Below are 25,496 nucleotides of genomic sequence, written 5' to 3'. Positions count from 1 at the left end.
GACAAGGTGGGTCTTTTGAGACCAGGCAACGGCTTCAGACGCTCTGCAACTAACCAGTTCACACCGCTGCAATTTTCTCTGCAACATTCTAAAACAGTTTCGTCTCGTTGCGAATCATTGATCTGAATTGGCGTTACCGTTATTTACATTGCCATCAAGTTCATCAATATATTATAATGATCGGAATAAAGCCGTCTTTACACAGAGCATTAACCTGGGGTATAGGTGGAGCAGAGCCGAGTCTGATTTCTGTGTAAAGATGTCAAGCCGGAGAAAACTAAATTTTTATTTATTTTTAAATATAGGATATGATGCATAAGCAGGTATAGGGTTCTAGGGTGGCTGACATGGATAGGGATTTTATATAGTAGGACTCGGTGTAAAGCATGGAGAATAAAATATAGCTTAGGGTGAAGGGATTTTTGAGTGTAAATCTATTGTCTGATACACACTCCGGAGCAGAAAGTGGCGGTAATTCACCAATAAGCTGTGTACCACCCGCTGTAAAACAAGAAGACGGTATATCCAATCACATGCGCATGTTGCTGTGACGTGATCTTGGAAGAAGGTCGTTGTGATTTCAAATTCTCCGTGGGAAAATCTGGCGGCGTTCAAGAGCAGGTAAGCGTTTCATTACGCCTTTATATTTTTAACTGAATGTATTAATGCAACAATACTGGATGCCAACCGCCGTAAAAACTAACAAGAAGAACTGAATGCATTGGAGACATTTTCAGTTAGTAGTATTTGCAATGTAATGATGGAGTCCTACTTTCAGCATGCATGTTTGCAGTTCTAGCTTAATGTTGCTAATGCTTTAAGTTAGTAGGTGAAATGGCGTCTGTTTGGGGCTAATTTGAGTTAGTGTTCTGTTAGATAACATATTTGCTACTTTGAGTATTTAACGCTAATAGCCCAGTGCAAATGTAATGTAAGACCAGCTAACATTACCTAGCTGATCTCGGCGATGGCCTGTTTAGTTAGCTAACAATTGAGCTAATTCGACATGTATAAACGGCTGTCCGTAAAGCACCTTTGTTTGTCCTTTTAGGTAGCGTTGTTGCCAGCGCCTCTTTTGAAAGCTGTAATTCACCTTGTCCACGTCCTAATGAGATATTAACATGTTGGTTAAAATATGCATCATAAATATGATATAAAATAGTTGTGGTCTTCATTTGGTTTTTGGTGTTTGACAAACTGGAGCTAGCAAGCCTTTTCAAGCTAGCATTGTTGGCGCCTCTTTTGAAAGCTATTTTTGCGCTCTTTTAAAAGCATTTAGCTAAGCATTATTTCCATTAGAAATACAAAAACTCAACTCTAGCATTATTTCTCTATACCTGGTGTAATCGTGGCCTTAAAAAATTAAATAAATAGGCTTTGGCTTCGCGCCAGTGCATTGTGTAATCAATATTAATCAAGAGTATTTCTCTGTATTTTCACCAAATACTGACTTAAATTGATTTTCTTTTGCAGAGTTCTCTACATTTGGCCCAACAGCTCAAATGGAAACTAGAGCACAAGATCAGAATGAAGGTAGTTATGGATATTAGGGTAAACGTCCCGATTAAGCCCACATACCATATAAGCCCACTTGCAACTTCTGAGTCAAATAAAAAATAAAAAAAACATCATTTTTTGCTGTGTGATGTTTTTTCAAATGAAGCTGCTTGTTACATAAATTACACTTTTTATTGAGTTATCGAAGCACGTGTGACATGTGCCTGCTGATCCCAGAAGTTGCAAAAAAAAACTTAGGTGATTTTGGTACCCTCAGAAAATAACATTTTTTGTATATTTCTACTCCTGTTTTTGGTAAGTACTCATTTGTTATTGAAATTTAAGTGATTAGTGTTTTGAATGAGGCATATGTTAGAATATTACCTGAATAAGAAATATTGTTTCTTTTGAAATCAAAATATGAGTTTTAGCACGCTAGAAAACAGACCACATGCTGCACTAATACAGTAGCTACATAGTACGGTTCATTGCAATGACATAAAGCATGATAAGCATGTATAGTTTATATTTTTGTATGCAGTTTATATTATTATATTGTTAAATAGACAATAAATGTGTGTGTTAATCTTTATTTATTTTTTTAATTAACATTTTTGCCTGGTGGGCTTAAAGGGGACTCTAGCAAAACAAATCACACTGTCTGGGGTGGATGTAAATGAGTATAGCTAATTACTTCTCTGCATGATCAATTTATACTTTTCATATTATGTTAGTGCACCATATATAGATTTATTTCATATAGTTGTTTTTTTTAATGTCATGCGAGTAGAATAAAATATTCTGTCTTTTAACCATGAATTCACTGATGTTCCCTTTAAGCCCATCTGTTCCCATTAAGCCCACTTTACTGTGTTTCAGTGGGGATTTTCTCCCTTTTCACCTTTGAACCATTTCCCTCCCTAATTTTGACCTCACCTGATGAATCAGCTTCATAATTCAGATAATTAATACCCATATTTAAATGTCAGTGATATTGCATAGGTCAATTCATTCTGGATAGGCCTGTGTCTTAACATAAGCAATAATTTTTTAATCTTTACTTTTCAGATGAGTTTTAGTTTAAGATGACTAAAACACAAAAGAACTACAGTTCATGTCCACGCATGATAGAAGCGCAAGTTCATCCTCTGCAAAGCAGGGCTGTAGGGACCTGGACCATTCTATTTGCGCAATCATGAGGTCATTGAAAATCTGTACAAAAACAAGATGAAAGCCATGAAAGACTTGTTAGCGTAAGACAAAGACAACCACAACGTGGGCAAAAGATTGAAACAAACCAATAAAATCAAGCTTAGACCACCCTATAACCTATGTTATGTTACACTACTAAGATGGAGCATGGAGCAAATGATAGCCTTACTAAAACGATACAATCACCTCAAAGAGCATAGGCCTACGTTTAGTCTAGGAGAAAGTAGAAATTGCAGAAACGTTGAAATCTTTTTTGTTTATTTTGTTTAAGTTATAGGCTAATGATACATGAGCTTCAAGATGTTATGACTGTCTCCTCATAATGAACTGTGTTTTAATGTTACTGAACTGAATGGTTCTAAAATGTGTTTTTACTATGTTTTCAAACTACTATCCTAAATGTGATTAACATTTGAAAATAAATTAAAGTTATTGTTTAATTGTAAATCCTGAAATTGACTCATTACTATCCTTAGAACATTAGTATTGAACCTGAAATTGTTTTTCGTTCAGTCAGTCGGTCTTCAGAAATTTTCATAACACCTGCACTTTCAACCAGCTGGCTGGACCAGAAATTTTGGCCAATTTCAAATGCCAACAGCACATGATAGGATAGATAAACAGACAAAATGACAACACGTATTGAAAGATGAAGTATTGAAGAGCAATTTCCACTATAGTTTTGATTTTGTTCGTAAATAGTTTTTTTGGCTACATTCCAAAGAAGACATATTGTAAGTTTAGCTTTTTCTGTGTTGACAACACAGCAAAAAGGCTGGTCGTGCCTATTTCAAATGCCATTTGCAGGCCATAGGATAGGAGTGGAGACAAAATGAAAATAGCTATTGAGAGCTAAGAGATTACAGATTTGAATAGAAGTTTGTATTAAGATTTTTTAAATGTATATTTATTTATCAACAAATCATGAAGTGGGCTTATTTGGAACACCCATGGGCTTAAAGGGTACGTTAGGTTCCCATTAAGCCCATGCCAGACTTTTGACATATTTTGACAAATTAAACAATAAAAACATTAGAATTTGGTATAAACGAATTATTGGCACTTCAAATGGAGATTAGACTTTCATTTTAACTAAAATGTTCTCACTTAAATTGGGGCAGTATACATTAAAAAATGTCTGAAAAGCGGACTTGGTGGGCTTAATAGGGACATTTACCCTATATGGAAACAGCTCTTTGCTCATTGACCGTTTGTCGTTGTCAAAACACAATTACGATTTTAGCCTGCTGCGTGTGTTACTCAATGTATTTTTCTTACTTGGTCCAATTTCATATCCTTTCAGCTCCCACACATGGCCTTATGACTGTTGCCCCAGTGAAGAACCCGAGGTCCAGCCTTCCCCACTCAAGACATGCCTGAGACAAGAGTGACTGTATTCCAAGTTGATCCAAGGTGATCCTAACTTAAATGTAGTTCACCGCTTGAAAAAGACAAAAATACTCAACACTATTAACGTTGAAATCATTGGTCTATGGTTATTACTGTCCTGAAACCCTTCACCCTTTTTGTTTTTGTATCTAGTTTGTCTCATCTTCTGTACCATAATTATGCTTGCACATATTGCCTACCTAGAAATGTAACTTGAACCTGATCTCAATGGTATTCTATACAATGACAATAAAGGCTTTCTATTCTATTTGGGCTTTATGTGTACATTTTTTATTGCTGCACTTAAAGTATCTTAAATTTTGAAGAATTACAGAAGCAATGGCATTTCATTGGTAGGATAGAATGGAGATGAAAATGTATGGTCAGGGTTTAGTAAGTAAGTGACCAATCCGCAACGTTGTGGAAAGGTAAATAACGTAATAAAGAAGTTTAAACAACGTGTCGGCGACGTAAATCTATAACGTTACGACGGATGACTGCCTGGCGACGTAATCACAACTTCGGGGTAAGGTTATTCTATTACATTGTCAAACGTAAAGTTGTAAGGACGTAACTGTTACGTATCCACAACGTTGTTTTGCGACGTCGCAGCGACGGGGTGCTGGTCTTACGTTTTTACGGTAATACTACGTAAATTGAGACGTAACGCGGACGTTACGAGACCAATAGATGATGTTGATAGTACGTCGCCACAACCACATTTTGTTAGTAGGGATAGTTGGCGTGGCCCAGGTGCCAACTGACTGACGTCACACAGGCGAAACTGGTTGGATCCGGTTGGATCTCTGGGAAGTGAGGTCCAAAAACACACTTGCAATTACTGCTTTTCGCCTTTGGTACCGCCAAAGAGAACGAAACGGAAATCTTCGAGATTGTAACTTCAAAGAAAACGCCAATTCGCGTTTAAGGGTTCTTGGACATTTCTGAACGTGACGTGTTGAACCAGTGCGTTGTAATTTGGCGCTCCGCCTGTGTGTATTTGGCAAGTGCGCTAGCAGTAAAAATAAAAGGGAAAGTAAATTATGGGTCAGAGCAACTAATTAATACGGTGATGTTTATAAAAAAGTATTTAGCCATGTGTATGGTTAATTTAATGAAGAGTAATGAGACGCACAAAGAAATGAATCACATAAATGTGTAATTGGAGCAGTTTATGATCACAACTATATGTAAATGCACAAAGAGTGAATATGTAATCCGCTTTTTGGCCTATTCAGGCCGGGTCTTTTCCTTTCTCCCTGTTTGTGTTAGATTCGACATCTTTGGAGGAAAGTGGATTTCTTCTGCTGCTTCTCTGCGCTACTACAGTGGTGGTAGAGTTCAGCAGTTGTGGCGAGCCAAGCTAATTGATGGGACGATTCTGAAAGATCTGAACTGTTGCTTTCATCTGAAATCCTGGTAGGACTGATCATTGCCAGAACACTGAAGGACACATTTAATAGACTGTATATTTTCATTCCCTTCATTGGACTGAAAAAAATGGAATCACTGTTTCATTGGTTGAAGTTACTTTTATTGCTCTGTTGATTGATATTGATGTTTGGGGAATTGATACTATTTCTTTTAAAAGGTATTTTGATACATACACCAATGAAGATCTTTTGATGTATATACATTGAGGTTAAAATGTGTTTTGCTAATACACAAAAAGGGGTTTAGCTCATGAAAAAAAAACAGCGTGTGAGTTAAACTAGTTGGGTAGGTTAACTCTAGGCCAACCGTCAATATAGCATAATTTAGATTCTAAATACATTTAAAACTAAGCAACCACTAACTACGGTCTACTTAAGTGATTGGTTGGTTATACACCGAGTGATTTCATTCAAGAAAGGAAGCATATATACTCTGTACTCTCGTATGGGGATGGGACGACATGAAAACAATTTTCAACTGTCCACCACGTTTTGGCAATGTTCCAACTCTCACGTCATCACTGTTACATGTTCACAAAATCTATTACACTACCATCTAACGCTTACATTATAGTGTGAAATATCCACATTATATAACACCGCTAACTCAGTTAACTATTTAAAGATACTCAGTTTCAAAAATAACGTATATAACCGAACTATTTTGAGCAGTAATACTTACATAGCAATGATGAAATCTCATCTATGTTCAGTAGATGGAGACAGACGGTATCAGTGATACTGTTCTATTCGCTTCTGTTTTACTCCAGAAAATGATGTCAGCTAGGTCTATCAAAGAACTTTTTGATAGATAAAAAAATGTAAATGATGATATTAAAGTAAATTAAATGTGTATATATATAAACACCATATTCAAGTGGTGTGACTTAAAAATAACTCCATGTTCCTTTCTTTTCCAGCCATCTATAAAAAAAAATACATTTTCCAGTTTCAAACATGTATTTTTATGAATATTATTATTGTTATTAATTTATTATTTCTTAGTATCTATTCTCAGTAAATGAATTATATTTTCTTATTTTATTCCTACTACATGATCTCAAAGAGTAAGACTTTATCTAGCGAGCTAATGAGTGAATCAAGTGTAACGTTAGATGAAACTAAATTGATTGGATGAAATACGTAACGTGAGGCTTGTCCATAAGAATTTGGTGGTGAAAAAAACTACAATGCGCTTTCGTGCAGGTTACCCGCGCTAAGTGTTGGTTGATTCACTTCTCCAACAGCAATCCTTCTCTCATGTTATCACGACAAAGCTAGATAAACATGGCTTAAAATGATCCATGTTAGAAGTGTTTTATCGGCGTTTTTACTGTCTGGTTAGCTTGCTACGATGACGCGTGACTAGATGACACACTCGCTTGCAATAACGCGTTGGCTATTGACACAGCATCATATAGTAGCTAATATCATTATCTCAGATAAAAAAAACAAATGTGTGATTCATTCAATCACCATTTTATTTTGGCTGGTTATTTATTTGAGAATACAGGGATGTCCTCTGGAAATGTAGATCCTATGCTGCTTGTGCGCTCACTGCCACTTCATAAAGGCTTGCTAGCCAGCTAGCTTGCTAAAGTGAACCAATGTTAGCTAGCTCGCTCGCTTGATAATGAGGATTGATAAACATAGTGGTTGTATGAATGCATTTAATTTTAAACTTTTACTAAATATACATACCTTTATTGCGGCAGTCAAATCTGTGCAGACAAGTCTTGCAATGGAGAATATTGGATGAGGCACGGGTGACGCATCTTATTACAGAAGTAGCGCGTCAGCTGCTGCAGTTCACACTTGTATTAGAGCTCCCTCTACTGGATAATTCTAGTAAATAGCAATTATAACGTTTGAACAGACAAGTGCAGATAAATAATCAATGTTTTGTTTATTATACTTATTTAAAAATCGGGAGACATCGGCTGCATAACTGCCGATCCCAATGTCCTCAAAAAAGTCAAATAATGGCCGATATATCGGCCAAACCGATACCGTTCGGGCTCTAGTTATGATGCGGTTTCAACGTACAGAAATGAATGCTTTTAATGGCCAAGGGCCCTGACAAGTGCCAAATTCTTGGTGTTGTGCCATGGCAGGGCTCCAGACTAACTTTTTACATTGGTTTCCCTGGTGCACCTAATTTTCATTTAGGTGCACCAGCACTAGGGGTGTGCAGAGACATCATTATCTGTATCTGTATTTGGATAGAAGACGGGAAGTGGGTGTGGTTTACACCGGAAGTCTAACGAGAGAGAGACAGACAGAGGGATGTTACGCACGGCTGCTAGCTGTATCTGGAACTCCGGCTGACACACCACTGCGGGAGCTAGCGAGACAAAAGCCTGGTGTGGCAGCTGGATTTCTTTCAAACCCCCGCAACCTATACATCAAAATGAAGCTTAGAACCTGTAAGTTTCAGCTGTATGTGTTAATTTCCTCCATTTAAAAAAATCCAGTCAAAATATTTTACGAAACGTTTTGTATTTCAGTCAATATTCATCAGTTTAAGATGTAACATGCTGTATGTATCAGCCATAGGTCTTGGCTATCAAATGAACATGAAATCCAGTCCAGATTTCATGGTAGGCTAACAGTTGACATCAGATGGTTTGCAGTCTATCCAAACTTAGTTCAGTAGGAGAATAAAATAAAACAGGCGAAAAAGTTCATGTACTGTTATGTAATTAGTGTTGTAAAGTGGGCATTCACGTTTCCCTACCACATTAAGAAACGCAAACGCAGCATCATTGGAATTTAAGATTATTCCCTTCTTAAATTCCAATGATATTCATTTTTCTATATATCTTTACTGTAAATAGTTTCTATTTCCAATGCAAAACAGAATCTTTCCATTTATATATTCAGTTTCTGATTGTTCAATGTCCCCCCCCCCAGTTAAAGGGGGGGGGGATTTAACTTGACTTCCTGTATAAACCCCGCCAACTTCCTGTCTTGTATCCGAATACAGATAGTTTTGTTGGTTGAACAGATACAGATAATGATGTCTCTGCACACCCCTAGTATGCATGCATCCACACACACACCCTAACATGAACACGTGACCTCTTCTTTGGTTCATGACTAACCTTTCCACAAACTCTTGTGCAAATCTGTATATCCATTCAGGAGTTATGCGCCTTTTTGTGATAGGCCATGCCCATCGCCACGCCCCCTCATACACCCTCACACAAACACGTGACCTCTTCTTTGGCTCATGACCAACCTTTCCACAAAATCTTGTGCAAATGTGTATATACATTCAGGAGTTATGTGCCTTTTTGTGATAGGCCACGCCCATCGCCACGCACCCTCACACAAACACGTGACCTCTTCTCTGGCTCATGACCAACCTTTCCAGAAAATCTTGTGCAGATCTGTGAATCCATTCAGGAGTTATGTGCTTTTTTGTGATAGGCCACACCCATCGCCACATCCCCTCTTGGTCAATCGGCCTTGAACGTTACTCAGCTCTATCTTCGGTCATGACCAACGTCCATGCCAAATTTCAGACTCCTGGGGCGAAAACTGTGACCGCTACGGGGTGGGACACTTTTTGTGGACCGACCGACTGACCGACAGACAGAGCTACAGAGCTGCGGTTGCAGCTAAAAATGAGTGCTCGCTAGCTGTCTTTAGGAATGTAGAGCAATTATCCGGGCTCCAAGCTGGCGCAGTTTGACGCTATAACACAGTGGGAGGTCAACACCTCATGCGTGGTTTACAATGCACGTTCCATGCCTCCACTATATGCAAATAGGTTGTTAAACCCCCCAATGTCATCTGTAGCTTTGATCTTAAATATTAAAGGGTGTCTGGTGGAACAGAAATGGGAAGGTTGCAAGGGAAGTTGTAATTTTGCCAGTAATAGCTGCAAAGTTTCTGAACATGCAGTAATCCATGCATGCAATTTATTTTCGATTAAGTACACGTGGTGATATCTCGTAAAGCATTTAATGGCATACAACCTGGGAACATTTATTGTTTTCCAAAAATCCACAGGCAATGAATGAATTAGAGATCTCACCTGCAATAGTCAAAGCTCATAAAAGAGAACGTGTTCTCAGTATGGGACAGTGCATGTAACAAAAATACATACCTGGGCCAGATAGTGAAGTGTTATGCATCACTCCAGAGAACACATTTCCACTGCTCCAGAGTTCAATGGTGGTGTGCTTAACACCCCTCCAGCCAACGCTTGGCATTGCACGTGGTGATCTTAGGCTTGTGTATGGTTTCTCAGCCATAGAAACCCATTTCATGAAATTTGATGAACCGTTCTGATGTTATTTGGAGGTAGTTTGGAACTCTGTAGTGAGTGTTAATACGAGGACAGATTGGGATGGCAGGTATGCCATCCAGCTAAAGCCGCGTTTCCACCGCAGGAACTATACCCCGGAACTAGGAACCTTTTGAGGAACTCAGTGCGTTTCCACCGCAGGAACTAGGGTCTAAATTTAGTTCTGGGGGCTTTGTTTTACCCCCCAAAACGTTCCTGCTCGGGGGGTAGTACTTTCCGAAAGTACAGGAACCTTTTGGGTGGAGCTTGCAGCGCTGAACATTTCTGATTGGTCGAGTACTCGTAGCATTTGTGTTGTATTTATTTTCCGCCATTACCCGCCATGTTTGAAAATATGCAGCGGCAAACCAATTTATTTTCATAATAACTTCAAATCAAACTTGTATGTTATGCGGCGCAGTAGCCTACTTTTGGTTATAGCCTGTCAACGTCTTGGAATTATAACGTGTGCTCTTCTGTTCTTTTCTTGCTTTAGTATTCGTTTTATAAAATGCTAAGCATTCGTGCTGGGACAGCATATTACGTAGGCTACCAAAACATTCAAACGGATTCGGTTGCTGAATATTTTCTTCCGGATTTTCTTTGTTAGCCCGTTGTAATTGACTCAAAACGTTTGATACAGTTATGTGAGGTATGCGGTAGTTCTGCATAATTAACATTGGTGATACAGTACAAGCAAACTGGAAATCACCTTCCGCACTTTTTATCCGGGTAAAATAACAGGTTAATTCTAGTAATCTTCCCTTTAGCTTTTTCAGACTGCCGTAATTTTACTCAATTTTACTGCCATTTTTCAATTCCACGAAAAGACCAGGAAGACTATGGACTCATTTATGGTGCATGGTTCGCATCTGGAGGGCACACTTCGCTGCTCGGCTAGCAGTAACTTCGAAGGAAAGCAAACGGTGGCTGTACCACTACTAATTTACATTTTCACGCAAGTCCGAGTTTTCGTTCTATTCTTGTCATTTTGCGATTAGCCTATATGGAATTGACGACGAGAAAGTAATAAAACAGCAAATTGTTTACAACGTGTGCATGTTTTCTGCTGTTAATGAATGTGTTTGAGAGGATATATGAAAATCAATAAATACAAAAGTAACCATATATAGTCATTGTTGGTAACCCGTTGTATATAAGTGGAATAAACCCCTCCGGGCTGTCCCGGTTATTAGAAAATAATGTAGGCTACTTCGGTGGTAGTATAGGGTTACAGAAGAAATCATATGACAGATGGACCGACGACAACGTCAGTGGGCTAATTTGCCTAATCTTCGCGGTACTTTAGACCCCGGTGGAAACGCAGACAACCATTGGCTGAAGGAACCTTTTAGTTCCTGGTAAAGTAGTTCCTGGGACTGAAAGTTCCGGGTAATTTTGGTGGAAACGCGGCTTTAGTTACACCTTTGGGGAGCATGCCCAGAGAGTTTGGCACTTTTGGCACTTTTCAGGGATCCCCACCGAAATAACCACAACAGCCACAGACTATCAGCCCTTAAAAACATTAATTTCGGTATATTCTGACCCCATTTCAACAACTTCACATGTCCCCACAATAAAGCCCCAAAAGTGGATTTTGCATTTCCTGCCAGAAATGCTCCTTGCCCACAAAGAATACGTAAAGAATTTTATGTACACCAGCCAATCCTTCACCTACAGCAGCCAATCAAAATGTCACATACACACGCAAAATTGACATCTTTTTCCCCAAGAAAATTGTCAATCTCTTCAGCTAGTCAGTTTGTGGCTCAGTGGTAATGTTGCGGTTTATGGATCGTTGAGTCAAAGGGTCAAATCCCACCTGAAGCAAATTTCTTACACGTGCTTATTTGCTCACTAGTAATCGTCTTTTACTTCACAACCATTACTTTTGCACCACCCGCCCGCCGTTCACCGAACATATAGACTGCATTATGACATACCATCTACATGTTCAGTTAACAGTCTACAATATCGCCAGGCCATATGGATATAACTGGAGCTCAGCTGTGCTTACTGACCTGTCTTCTTTAAAACCATGGACACATTTGACCAAGAAATTCACCCCTTTGCATCACGGTGGGATACTGTCAATGTTATTGACTGGGAAGTGCAAGGTTGGACGATCGAATCCCGCCTTGCCCTCAGGCAGATCTGTTCATCTTAAACTAACATTTTCTTACACTTATTTGCTAACAAGTAATTGTCTATTGCTTTTGAACTATTGATTTTGCACTTACCAAAATATCAGAATCTTCAATGCATATGTTTCCAAAAGTCACTCATGGCCAGCCATATGCATTTCATGACAGTAAATGTATTGATTTTTTTTTTAAATTACACCGGCTGACCACTGGCGTTTCTACTAACTATATTTCTTCAAGGCAACTGTAGAAAACGTTCTTATCAGCGAACGCCCCATTCCTACATTTGTTACCTCACCGTGTTCTCTATCTACCCACATACAAACAATTTCTACGTATTAATTGTCTGTAACACCCCATTAAAACCATTACATTTAAAAACATGACTCATTCATAATTATAACTACTAGTACTGAATGTGAGAAAAGTACATTTATACAACAGTTTTCCAATGCAATTTCACACGTTACTTCAACAATTATTTAAATGAGTCATTACCGTCTATTTTATACAGTTCAATAAAGAAACTCATCTTGTCTTTGCATTATAGTCTGTGATCATGTCACCTACATGCCCATACACGGGTCATTTCTGTTGCTTTTCGAGATGGTGCAAGCCTCTTTTTTACTTACACCACTTTGTCACAACACAACCATTGTTTTACATGTATAGCAAAGCAAAAGTGCTAAACGGTACACGTTCATCAGAATGTACAAATTCACACAATGATACCCATAATCCGCAACCATTTCTTAAAGGGTTACTTTGCGTTTTTACACCCAGGTCCGCTCCACTGTTCATCACAAATCATGTCCTCAACTTGTCCACCCCAAAATCTCGCTCTGCCTCTGCCTATGCTGTGTGCATATTTGATATTTATATGCATTACTGTTCTCACTTTCTCAAATACTTTGCAAAAAGAAATTATATCTTAATTTCAACATACAAAAATGTCAAGTTACTCACACATACAAAGCACTGTCTATAACTCACTCATTGAAACGGGCAAAATCTATGCCTGCCATTAAGTGTTGATATCAAAATGATGCCAAGTTGCTGTAATACAAACAATATAGGCTATCTTGCCTCACCAAAATTAAAGAAGCTGTATTCCAAAGCAGTGCTACCAGATACTTTCTAAATTGTAGATTGTCTTACAACAGTAGACTACATGGAGGTTTTGATGTAGGCTACAGTAATTTACAGTAATGGTAATAAAAATCCAGCATAAATTATCTAACACGATTAAGTTATGAACAACTGAAATGGGAGATTACGGACATGCCAGAGCTGTTTGAAGTAAAGTTTCACAGGCTAAATGTTTTCTGAGAAAATGAGATATTCAAAAAACTGTGCATGGAATTGTTACCGACTCTCTCTGCTCTGTGACCAGTAGCTATACAGTAAAATTGTTTTAATTTTTAATTGCCCAAATTATTGAAATGAAAAGTTTAGCATTTTGGTATGTAGAAAATCTAACCTATAGCCGGTGAGGTCTACATGTGATGTTCTAACAATTGCTATGGTCATAATCTATGAGCTAGATTTCTGTAACAAGTGTGATATGCCGATACAGACCTGCATCTGCATCTGGGTCACAGCAATTTTTCTAAAATAATCGGATAATAGGGGCTCCCTTAACTGGCTTTGCACCCCCTGTCCTAATACTCAAATGTGTTTTCATGTGTGCAATGATTTTGTACTGGTAATAAATCACTTATCGCCTAGAAGGAAAAGCGCTATAATTTAGAAATACAAACCATTGGAATTGATTCAGCTGTGTACTTTATTTCAAGAAATTAATTTAGCAACATAGCCTGTTGTTCCCTAATATGCATGAGTTCAGATTTCTATGGGAGCAGAAAGTAACCGGAAGTAGAAAAAAAACACTGCCTTTCTAATGTTAAACGACCACATATTTGTGTAAAAACCCATAGAAACATTTTTTGTTCTATTTGCTCAAAGATTTGCAAGAAAGCAAGTGAAATCATCTTCACTAAATTTATTTTGGAGATATCCATTTACTCTGCACCAAGCAGGTTTCTTTTGTTTCGCAAATGAGTTATTAGTGTAATTAGAGCTATTCGATTTTTCAGAAAACAGTTTGCCAATTTATTTTTCATACATAATGGCATAAATGCTATATATATATATATAATCAAATAATAATATATAAATCGCTGACTTGTGTGTGTGTGTGTGTGTGTGTGTGTGTGTATATATATATATACATACATACACTCACTGGCCACTTTATATATATATATATGAAAATATGTTGTTTCCTTTAAATACGGTGTAAAATTAGCTGCTTCCCTTGGCATGTAATCATTATCATTGGGGGGAAGGGTATCGTTGTGTGACTTCTGACTTTTAGGCAGCTTAACATTTTAGGACATAACATCTATATGACATGTATAACATGTATATGTTATTTGAGTAGCATTTATGACATTGTGAAAAATAAACTGTCAAAATATGTCTTCTGAAAAATCACCAAAAACGAGTTTGACATTTTACATGGGTTTTATGTTGCAATTATATAACGAGAGTTACTGGATCCATAAAAATTTTCAGATGTCTTCTATGCTGATACCAGCCCAATACCTGGTATTATGGCTTTATTTTTCCCAAATACTAATGTTATCTTGCTAAGAATTCATCTTAAGATAGCGAATCACCCTGAAATGCAATGCGGCGTGACGTCACATACAATGCAGAATTATGGAAGCTGTCCTTATGAGGAAAAATTACACACTGCTTCCCCCTACTGTCAGAATCCTGCAAGCATTTCCCTCTGGACAGCGGAACCTGTACCGCAGAGGCAAATGCGTCAACTGAAACCCTAAATCACTGCACCTGACTAAGACATAGTCTTTGGCATCAAGAACACAAACTCAAAAAATTAGCTTTTGTGACCACTGATTGCCTCATACGGATGTCGTTAGTGCCGGCGTGAATAACAATTTTGGAAAATTGACATATACCCTTAGCCAGCACTTTCAGATTTGCCTAGATGTCAGTTGCTCTACTATTGACTATTGACTACTATTGCTGGTTTAAAAACTCACATCTTGGGCTGTGGAGTCACCAATTATTAATGGCTTCTCAGGCTTCTGTTCCTGGGGCAAATGGGTGAGAAAGTTCCAGAGGAGGAGGTTGAGTGCGTACCATAGGCTTTTTGCTAAAACCATAGGTTTTAGATATGCATGGAATTTTCACATAACCAACACCACTTTGTCATAGCTTATATCTAAGTGAGAGAAATTCTGCAAAGTCATGAACAAAGCTAGTGTATGGGCCTGTAGACAGTCACCAAGACAATGGGGTGAGAGAAAAGGCCGTTCCTACCATGATCAGGCTGAGAGAGGTTCATAAATACCACTTCTAAGGAATCAAATTCCTAATCAGGTTTTGTAAATGCATGAATAAGGATTTTGTAGCAACACCACCCCCTCTTTGACAAAGATGGAGTAATTGACTATGAAGCCTGGTGGAGAGGAATCATTTAAAGAAAATTTCTCATCCACTTTCAGCCATGTTTCAGTGAGAGAATACATTAAGACCATAATTGGTTCATTCACAAGAGCTGCCTTAGAATTAAGGGATCTTATGTTTAGTAGTCCAAATTTCAAAATATTATTCTTGTATTTAATACTAGTCAGTGGCGTAACGCAAAATCGGGGCCCGATTTTTTAATATATGGTATATACATCTATATCAGCTACACCGCGCTGCCTCTTTGCTCAGAATGCCAACACTCAGGAGTGTGCGTGTGTGTGTGCGCGCGTGTGCGCCCGCCCACACAGCTACACACATCCATGCACAAACCAGCACAGAGAACAGACCTACAAATAGGCCTACGGCTAGGCCAACATCTTACCCCGAGTTAATTTGATTCCATGATTAATACATATCCCTAATAGAATTAAATATATACTTACCTTTAACAATGACCAAAACGCCCTTTCCTCCTTGCATTCTTCTGTGTGAATTCCTTCACAATGTTTCTTCCCAGATAGCCAAGGAGAGCCGGTTCTACACTGGGCCTGATCTGTTCACCGACTCGTCGCACAACCGGCCTATAGTTGGTTTCTGCAGTCGGGCCAGAGCCGTTATGACGTCTGGCCCGGCTCTGGCAAACGACTCACAGCCACACGATTTTTCTTGGTTGTGATTGGCTAATTTTAGAGTTCTAGAATTAGGTCTGTTATATTGGTAGTCTATTGCTTTTTCATTAAAGCTGAATATCACCCTAACTGCCCTTAACAAAACACAATAATAAACCTCTTTATATACAGATGCCATTGATGATTGATGTAAATATCTCACTAAGATTTTATGTAGGTTTACTAGCTTAAGTAGACTATCCGATTTCACACTGCTCGTACTTAACATCGGGGGAAAGTGATTCTGCTTATATCTTAACTGTCTTCGCCTATGAAATTGCAACAGGAAACCGCAGTCAAGAGTAAGCATCAAGAAATGTATTTGTGTATTGTTAAGAAACTATAATACCAATAATGACAATAAGAAAGATGAAATAACAATGTTTATTATATCTGCTGGTTAAGTTGATTAATATTTATTTATTTATTCTGATTACGACAAAGCTCCCTATTCCTTCGTCCACCTCCTCGGTCGCTTGAGTAATTCAGCCAGCGAATTATGTAGCCCTCTACGTGGCGGCCCTTGACTCGGGGTTCTTTCTCGTTGCGTCTGTGGGGGAAAAAAAAGGTAATATGAAATATTCCTACTAGAGGTGCTCAAACCTTTCCACTGGCCAACACAAAGCACTGTACAGGGGAGGGTGAATGAATTTGATTATTAAAAAAACATTGCACTGCAGTCATTACATAGCCTACATTAAAAATCACAGAGGATGAAAACTCAATAAAGCCCGAAGGCTTATTTCCGTTGTGGTCCTCTAGTAGGGTATAACACTTAACACACTACCTGATAAAAACAAGAATGCAAGCGAAGACAATACAATCAACGTATAATTAGCAGGCGGTGGGGCAGCTATGTGAACATGCTCATTCTTTCTTGGTCATAAAGGTTAAAATTGAAATTGCTACATGGTACTTTGTGACGATTTCTTTAAGGCCAACTTTAAACGTGCTCTGTTGAACACTCTATTTCAGATTTGTGGGCAGATTATTCCACTGTACTGCTGCACTGTAGAGAAATGTGTTTTTGCCCATTAGGCTATTGAATCGAAAAGGTATGGAGTTTGTAAACTACCTGTCTCAGCCAAGCGTGGATTTGGCGCATGACGTATGAACGACTACATATACAAATCATTTGTGTTTTATATAGCCTACCCTTTCTTTAAAAAATCACATTCATGGTAAAGAACTTTTTAATTTCATAATAGCAAATGTATTGCAAAAACGTAATTTATATTTGTGGTACTTTATTTTGGCAGAAGTCTTGTCTTTTCAGATATGCAGAGAGGTTGCTGGGAGATATGCGTCTTGTTGTCACGTGTCTTTTTACTATGTGATGATCGGGTGTGCAGCTCTTAGTTTTGGCGGTAACATTTTTATGTCGGCTACAGTCTATGGTACTAGCTACGTGAAGGTGAGACGAAAGAGTAGTTCTAGCCATAACAAAGCGAATCTAAATGCCTTATGCGTGGATGGATTTTCAAAAAAGCAGTCTTGTCTCAACTATGGTAAAACGTCTGACCACAACATTAAATAAATGGCCTCCCCTGCTGTCATTCTGTACCTGCCCTGGACTGTGTTGCACTGGTTATATGTAAGTTTGTGATAACGTTTGTGAAATAATTTTAGCGCCGTTTTGGTTTTTAGAGCCATTATGGGTATGCCTGTAGTTAGTAGATTTTGAACATGCTTTTAAAATTATGAAACTGCATGGAAACACATGGAATGTAGCCCACATGAAGTAAAACTTTTTTGGAGAAGGTTTCGACTAGCGGTTACAATTAATTTGAATGTCTCCTCGTGACAACCGAATGGCTACAAAATTTCAAAATAACGATTATGGTTGTTTAGCTAGCCTCCTTCAAACAAAATGGTCCATGGTTTTGTTTTATTTACTCCTACTTAGGGGTACTTGTAGCGTTTAGTAGCTTACTATTCCGTGTAAAAGCTAGTTTGTATGTTTGTGCAACCCATTTTGGTTTAGTAGGCTACTGTTAGTGTAAAGCAGGGCTGCCCGACCCTGTTCCTGGAATTCTGCCATGCTGTAGGTTTTCATTTCAACCCTAATTTGGCACCCTTGGTTCTACTAATTAGCAGCTCAACAAGCTCTCGCTGTTGAATACGTTGTGTTTTATTAGGGTCGGAGTGAATCTCAACAGGACAGTAGATCTCCAGGAACAGGGTTGGGCTGTCCTGCATTAAGTAATCTATAACAGGGATGCCCAAACCTCATCCTGCCGAGTTAACATCCTGTAAATTTTTATTCCAACCTTAAATTTGCGCACTTAGTTCTAGGAATTAGAAGCTTAACGAGACATCTAGCTGTTGCTAGGGTTGGGCCGATGTAGAAATTTTCAAACCGGTTCGATATTAAGCCAAATGCCGGACCGGACCGGTAATACCGAATTATACCACTAGGTGTCGCACGTGACTCAGCCGCTCCCTAGTGGAACTGCCACGCCAATTTTTATCCGGGCAGCAAAAATGATCCAGGTGACGCAATGACATTCTAAAACAGCTGTTATGTGACGTAGTTAACGTTTCCTTACAGCCTTCGTTGCAATGCGGACTCTGCCAGCCTTGATCCATTCTGTTGCGATAAAGATTCTAAGACAACTCAGCATTTTCTCTGGTTTAACGGTTTATTTTCCAGCCTGAAATGCGATAGATGACATGTGTAGGCATTTACTAATACTAACTTGCAAGTAGTTGGTTATCTCTCTGGGTATAAATTAAATGTTTTTAACAGAAAATAATAATAAATGCGATTTTATCCACGGAAATGGCTGTACAAAAAGGCAAAATAAATGCTGTGGTCGCGATCGCCCTGGCACAGAGCACTCATACGGCAGCATGCACTTATAAGCCACCGCTGTAGCATTTTCAGGAATTTGGAAGCATGCAGCTGAAATCCTCTACAGAAAGCAACCTCACAGCGATCTCATCTACGATCTGTAGGCAGTGTTGTGCTTCACTTTGGGGGCTTATTTGCTCTTACAGCTTGTTTCCAGCCCAAACCACTGCAAAGAGAGCGAACTTTTAAAATTTTTGTCAGTGACATTTCCTTCTGACGTCTATGATGGCGATCGCGACCAGGCACTAAATTGTGCCTATCAATCTTTTTTCTTTTTTTGTTTCCCACTCAGACATTAGTGGCTTATAAACAAACATAATATTATGTTAATCACGTTGCCATATTTCTTATTACTAATGCAATACATGTTGGATTTAGCGCCTTCGGTACAGGTTGCTGACGTAGGCTACTTTTTAATTTGCCAGAATGTCTTATGACACATGCCGGTTGGTTCGCATAAAATCAAACCGGTTTAAGCTCATACACCGGACCGGCAAAACCGGAAACCGACCCAACCCTAGCTGTTACATGAGATATATTTTGTTAGGCTTGGAGTGAAAAAGTATAGGACAGGGTTGGCCAGCCCTAGTTTAAACCTTCATTTAGTAGTTATAACTAGCCTGTGTTTGATTTTACATACAGCCTAGCTAGTGCAACTGGCTGCTGTTGTTCATGACCCTGCCTGTCACAGTCTCAACAGCAGAGTGCTAACTTTCTAAATTAAATTGAATAAAGATATACCTGCGGAGCAGCAATGGGCATGAGAGACAGACTGGCTTTACTTTCTGTCAATACCATCATAGTTTTAGAGCTGAACTTCAAGAGTTTCGAGGATTTTGCATAACGTGAGGCTCATCGATGCCCTTCCCATGTGTGAGTAGGCTAAGTTTTATGGCTTTTCAAGGTGTCTGCTTTTTCCATAGGTCACCATGCTAGCCTGTTGTAATTGCACTGTACGCTGCCAAATATTTTACAAAAATATATGAATTTTACAGTAAAGGTCTGTAAAATGGCGATGGTATGAAATTGTAAAAGGCTGAAATGTAAAACATTGCATTTTTACTGTGAACCATTGTAATATAATAGAAATACAGCCTGCTACCATATGCTTGACATATTTTTACTGTTATTTCCACAGTGAAGTATTGCATCCATTTATATAACTGGATGTACAATGGCAGTGTCCTACCCAGGAATCGAATCTGTGACCTTTAGTATGGTTCCTTCCATTCCGCTGCATGGAATGGAAGTATACTACACTGCCACCAAAAAGGTATATTGCTTTTTTACATTGCCTCCTTATTACATAGTGTTAGGATTATTTTGCCCTTCTCTATGGAGTCAAATGCAGGACGATGAAGAACACGCTGACGACGTCGTCTCAGAGAATTTGATGTTTATTACAATACGCAAGGGAGAGACAAACTCAGAACATTCGGGCAGTGCGCCAAGTAAGTCTCTGCTGATCACGCGGTGTGGTGTCTGGATATACAGTTTGCGGTCATACATATCAAAAGATTGAGTTAAGTGGCGGGCCGGAGACAAATGGTCTTGTCCCTCCCTGGGAACCCTTTCAGCCATTTAGCATAGGAATGTGACATCCTTGCTGCAGACACTAGAGGTGTTATAGAGGCTATGCATTGACGTCACTTTCCCACCGGAATACGCCCCCTCAGTCGGGACTTGGCTGCCTTTAGTAGAGAGAACTGCAAAACCGGGAGTAAAACAAACGATTATCTGCTTAAATCAAGGGCAGTTGGACTCGACAGTGATCCTTACAACTTACCAAAGAAACAGTGGTCCATGCACAGTCAACAAGAAATCGGAGCTATCTTTTTACAGACTGCCGAAAGCTAAAGAAAAGAGAAGCAAATGCATCCGAGGTACATTGTGTGCCATAGCTGGAGATAATATGGGATCACAGAGTGGCTTTAGTGAAAACTTCAGTAAAAGCACCCATTTCTGCAGATTATGTACTAGAGCCTGACCGATATATCTATAATATATTAATATATATTATATAATAAACAAAAAAAAACGATTATTTATCTGTACTTGTCTGCTTGAACGTTGTAATTGCTATTTACTACAATTATCCAGTAGAGGGAGCTCTAATACAAGTGTGAACTGCAGCAGCTGACGCGCTACTTCTCTAATAAGACGTTTGTTACTCGTGCCTCATCCAATATTCTCCACTGCAAGACTTGTCTGCACAGATTCGGTTGCGGCAATAAAGGTATGTAGATTTAGTGAAAGTTTTTAATTAAATGCGTTTATACGACCACTATGTTTATCTATCCTCATTATCAAACGAGCGAGCTAGCTAACATTTGGTTCACTTTAGCAAGCTAGCAAGCCTTTATGAACTGGAAGTGAGCACATAAGCAGCGTAGGATCTACATTTCCAGAGGACATCGCTGTATTCTCAAATAAATAACCAGCCAAAATAAAATGGTGGTCACACATTAGTTTTTTTTATCTGAGATAATGATATTAGCTACTATATGATGTTTTGTAAATAGCCAAGGCGTGATTGAAAGTGAGTGTCATCTTGTCACGCGTCATCGTAGCAAGCTAACCAGACAGTAAAAAAGCAGATAAAACACTTCGAACATGAATCATTTTAAGCCATGTTATCTAGCTTTGTCGTGATAACATGAGAGAAGGATTGCTGTTGGAGAACTGAATCAACCAATAGTTAGCGCGGGTAACCTGCACGAAAGCTCATACATATAAGAAAATACAATAAGAAAATATAATTAATTTAACTTACTGAGAAAGTATAATAAGAAATAACGAGGCTGTGTCATAGCTAATGCGTTATTGCGAGCGAGTGTGTCATCTAGTCACGCGTCAGAGCGCATTGTAGTTATTTTCACCGCCTAATTCTTATGGACAGGGAAGCTCGTTTGATAGTCTTAGTAGGAATAAAATAAGAAAATATAATTAATGTACTGAGAATAGATACTAAGAAATAATAATAACAATAATAATAATAATATTAATCATAAAAATACATGTTTGAAACTGGAAAAGGGATACTGCTAAGTGACCCTTTAGGTGGGTTACAATCATCATATACGTGACTATCCTGAACTGATACTTTGCTTTGGGCCTCTTATTCGCTCTTGGACCCTTAGGTTTGAGAGTAAACACACACAAATTTTAAACAGTGTGCTCGCAAATTACACAACTTCAAGAATTTGTGATCTGTTGATTATTTAGGCCTCCAACTACGTAGCTCTGTGGCTGTACACAATGTCACCGTTAAAGGCACAAGCTACAAAAAAAGCCACGTGTGTTGTCTTTGAGAAGAATGATGAGGGACTAGTCTTTGGCAAGATAGAACTGATTCTTGTTTGCAACAGTTGTGTTTACTTTGTCACAGAGAAATGCCAGTCTGATTTCCTTTTTGATCAGGGGATTTACTGCCTAAAGATGGGCTCAGAGAACCCCATTTCAAATTATTTCTGCCTCGAACATGCAAGCCTGCTTGACTATTACCCTTTGCCTGTGTACAACATGTTTGGTCTGTCTCTAATAGCCACTCCTTTCCTTCAGAATGTCTGATATAAGTGAGAGCATCAAGGACGCAGTCATTTCTGTCCTGCCAAGTGTGCCAGAAGAAATGATCTTACACCAGGGAGTGGAAAGCAAAGATGACTTGCAGTACATAAGAGAACAGGAAATTGCAGAGGTTAATCGACCAATCCAGTGCAGAAAACATTTAAATGCATGGAAATGAGCAGGTACTGTATATTTACTACTTCACTATCAAATTAAAAAGCTTATTGTTTTATCTAAATGAATTATGGCATAATTTTAGTCAATATTCATAATGATAGATTTTTGTTTTCATTGCCAGATGCCATAAGTTGTGCTACCCCCCTACTCCAGTCCCCAGAAAGCGGTTCATCACTGTCAAGCTCCTTGAGATCCAGTAGCCCTTCACAATCACATTCCATACGGCCACCAGTAAAGCAGAAATGGCCAGAAACGTTCCAGGTACCCTTGGAGAAAGTGCCACCAGGTATTTGTACTGCCACTGAAAGTGGGATAATGTCCTCACCAGCAGATAGAAGGCAAGTGGTTTGGGTCTTGGTGGACAAAATGAGAAAGTTTGAGGCCAACCCTTCGTGGTCGCAGTGCCTCATAATTTCTGTCAAGATTGTCAACGAGTTTCCACAGTCTTTCGCTGACATGATAGAAGGGAAATGTATAGGGGGAGGATATTCATCTCTCCTGAGTCAAATAAAAATTCATGTTGAGCATTTAAACAGAAATAACACTTTCTATGTTGCGGTTAAGTATATGTTTAAACTAATAAAAAGCATGTTTTCAATGTACAAAAATGCCAAGTTACTCAAAAGTATTGATATCAAAATGACAAAATACAAAATATTTTGAATTGCCTCATGGAACACATTGAAATTAATGTACAACACTGCTGCTGAGAACTACAGAAAGCATTTTTCTCCAGAAAACATGTTTGTACTTGCTTCTGAACTGAAATTCAGTACATGTGCAAGTAATTGTATATCTGCTGCATACAATAAATTCTGCATGTGAAATACATATTGTACATACATACCTTTGGTCAATGTTACACATGCTACTGGAGATTTTTTTTTGGTTCATTCAAAATCATTAACAAACCCATTTCCTTACCTTTAATCAAGCAGCTAAATACCGTAAACTTGCCTCAACTTTCAGACTTACCGTTTCCCTAACCCTAAGCCTAGTTTATCCATGGTTTGAGCCCTAAACCCTAATTGAAGCCATTGGTGCCTATGAAAACATCAGATAACCCATTTTAAATTGTTGGAAAACAAGGTAAATATTATGAATACTATAATTCAAACCCATGGACCCATGTCCTAATGTTTCTTCAAGCTGCTAAACACAACCATCTAGGACTCCATAGCAACCACCTAGCAACATCCTTGCAACCATCTTGTAGTCCATAGCAAGCACCTAGCAACACCCTAGTAACCATCTACTACACCATAGAAACCACCTAGCAACACCCTAGCAAACATCCAGGACTCCATAGCAACCACCTTGTCACACCCTAGCAACCACCTGGAAAACCCTAGCAACACGCTAGGAACCACTTGGAACACCCTAGCAACCACCTAGCAAAAGTAAAGCAACCACCTGGAATGCTCTAGGAACCACCTGGAACACCCTAGCAACCACCTAGCAACCACCTAGAACCACCTGGAACACCCTAGCAACCACCTAGCAACCCTTTAGAACACCCTAGCAACCACTTAGAACACCCTAGCAACCACCTGGAACACCCTAGCAACCACTTGGAACACCATAGAAACCACCTAGCAACCCTTTAGAACACCCTAGCAACCACTTAGAACACCGTAGCAACCATTTAGAACACCCTAGCAACAACCTAGAACACCCTATCAACCACCTGGAACACCCTAGCAACCACCTAGCAACCACTTTGAACACCATAGCAACCACCTAGCAACCACTTAGAACACCTTAGCAACCACATAAAACACCCTAGCAACCACCTGGAACACCCTAGCAACCACTTGGAACACCATAGCAACCACCTAGCAACCCTTTAGAACACCCTAGCAACCACCTGGAACACCCTTAGCAACCACCTAGCAACCACTTAGAACACCATAGCAACCATTTAGAACACCCTAGAAACCCTTTAGAACACCCTAGCAACCACTTAGAACACCCTAGCAACCACCTGGAACACCCTAGCAACCCTTTAGAACACCCTAGCAACCACTTAGAACACCCTAGCAACCACCTAGAACACCCTAGCAACCACCTGGAACACCCTAGCAACAACCTAGAACACCCTAGCAACCACCTAGCAACCACTTTGAACACCATAGCAACCACCTAGAAACCCTTTCGTACACCCTAGCAAACACTTAGAACACCCTAGCAACCACCTGGAACACCCTAGCAACCCTTTAGAACACCCTAGCAACCACTTAGAACACCCTAGCAACCACCTAGAACACCCTAGCAACCACCTGGAACACCCTAGCAACAACCTAGAACACCCTAGCAACCACCTAGCAACCACTTTGAACACCATAGCAACCACCTAGAAACCCTTTAGAACACCCTAGCAACCACTTAGAACACCCTAGCAACCACCTGGAACACCCTAGCAACCCTTTAGAACACCCTAGCAACCACTTAGAACACCCTAGCAACCACCTGGAACACCCTAGCAATCACCTAGCAACCACTTTGAACACCATAGCAACCACCTAGCAACCCTTTAGAACACCCTAGCAACCACCTTAGAACACCCTAGCAACCACCTGGAACACCCTAGCAACAACCTAGAACACCCTAGCAACCACCTGGAACACCCTAGCAACCACCTAGCAACCACTTTAGTAACACCATAGCAACCACCTAGAAACCTTTCGTCACACCCTAGCAACCACTTAGAACACCCTAGCAACCACCTTAACACCCTAGCAACCACCTAGAACTACCTAG

At 39.3% G+C, this 25,496-nt stretch overlaps 1 protein-coding gene and 1 long non-coding RNA gene across 4 annotated transcripts in view; one reads left to right on the top strand and one right to left on the bottom strand.

The window, feature by feature from the left end:
- LOC118229847 overlaps positions 1–19,196 on the bottom strand; it is a 77,278-nt gene extending 58,082 nt beyond the window's left edge. The window contains exon 1 of the mRNA XM_035422310.1: positions 15,914–19,196. The gene's annotated coding sequence lies outside the window, so the exon portion shown is untranslated. The remainder of the gene's footprint in view (positions 1–15,913) is intronic.
- On the top strand, positions 237–23,578 carry LOC118229853. Of its 3 annotated transcripts, XR_004765745.1 has the most exons (6): positions 237–621; positions 1,474–1,533; positions 4,013–4,122; positions 5,337–5,517; positions 22,554–22,741; positions 22,858–23,578. It is a non-coding gene; the product is annotated as an uncharacterized LOC118229853 (long non-coding RNA). The 3 variants fall into 3 exon arrangements; XR_004765746.1 differs by lacking the exons at positions 22,554–22,741; positions 22,858–23,578 and having other exon boundaries at positions 241–621; positions 5,371–6,029; XR_004765744.1 differs by lacking the exons at positions 5,337–5,517; positions 22,554–22,741; positions 22,858–23,578 and having other exon boundaries at positions 241–621; positions 4,013–4,366.
- The last annotated feature ends 1,918 nt before the right edge of the window (positions 23,579–25,496 follow it).

Source organism: Anguilla anguilla, chromosome 6 (assembly GCF_013347855.1).
Source record: "Anguilla anguilla isolate fAngAng1 chromosome 6, fAngAng1.pri, whole genome shotgun sequence".
Taxonomy (NCBI): Eukaryota; Metazoa; Chordata; class Actinopteri; order Anguilliformes; family Anguillidae; genus Anguilla; species Anguilla anguilla.
Note: the sequence above shows the minus strand (reverse complement) of the source record. Positions and strands in the feature narration are given on the sequence as shown.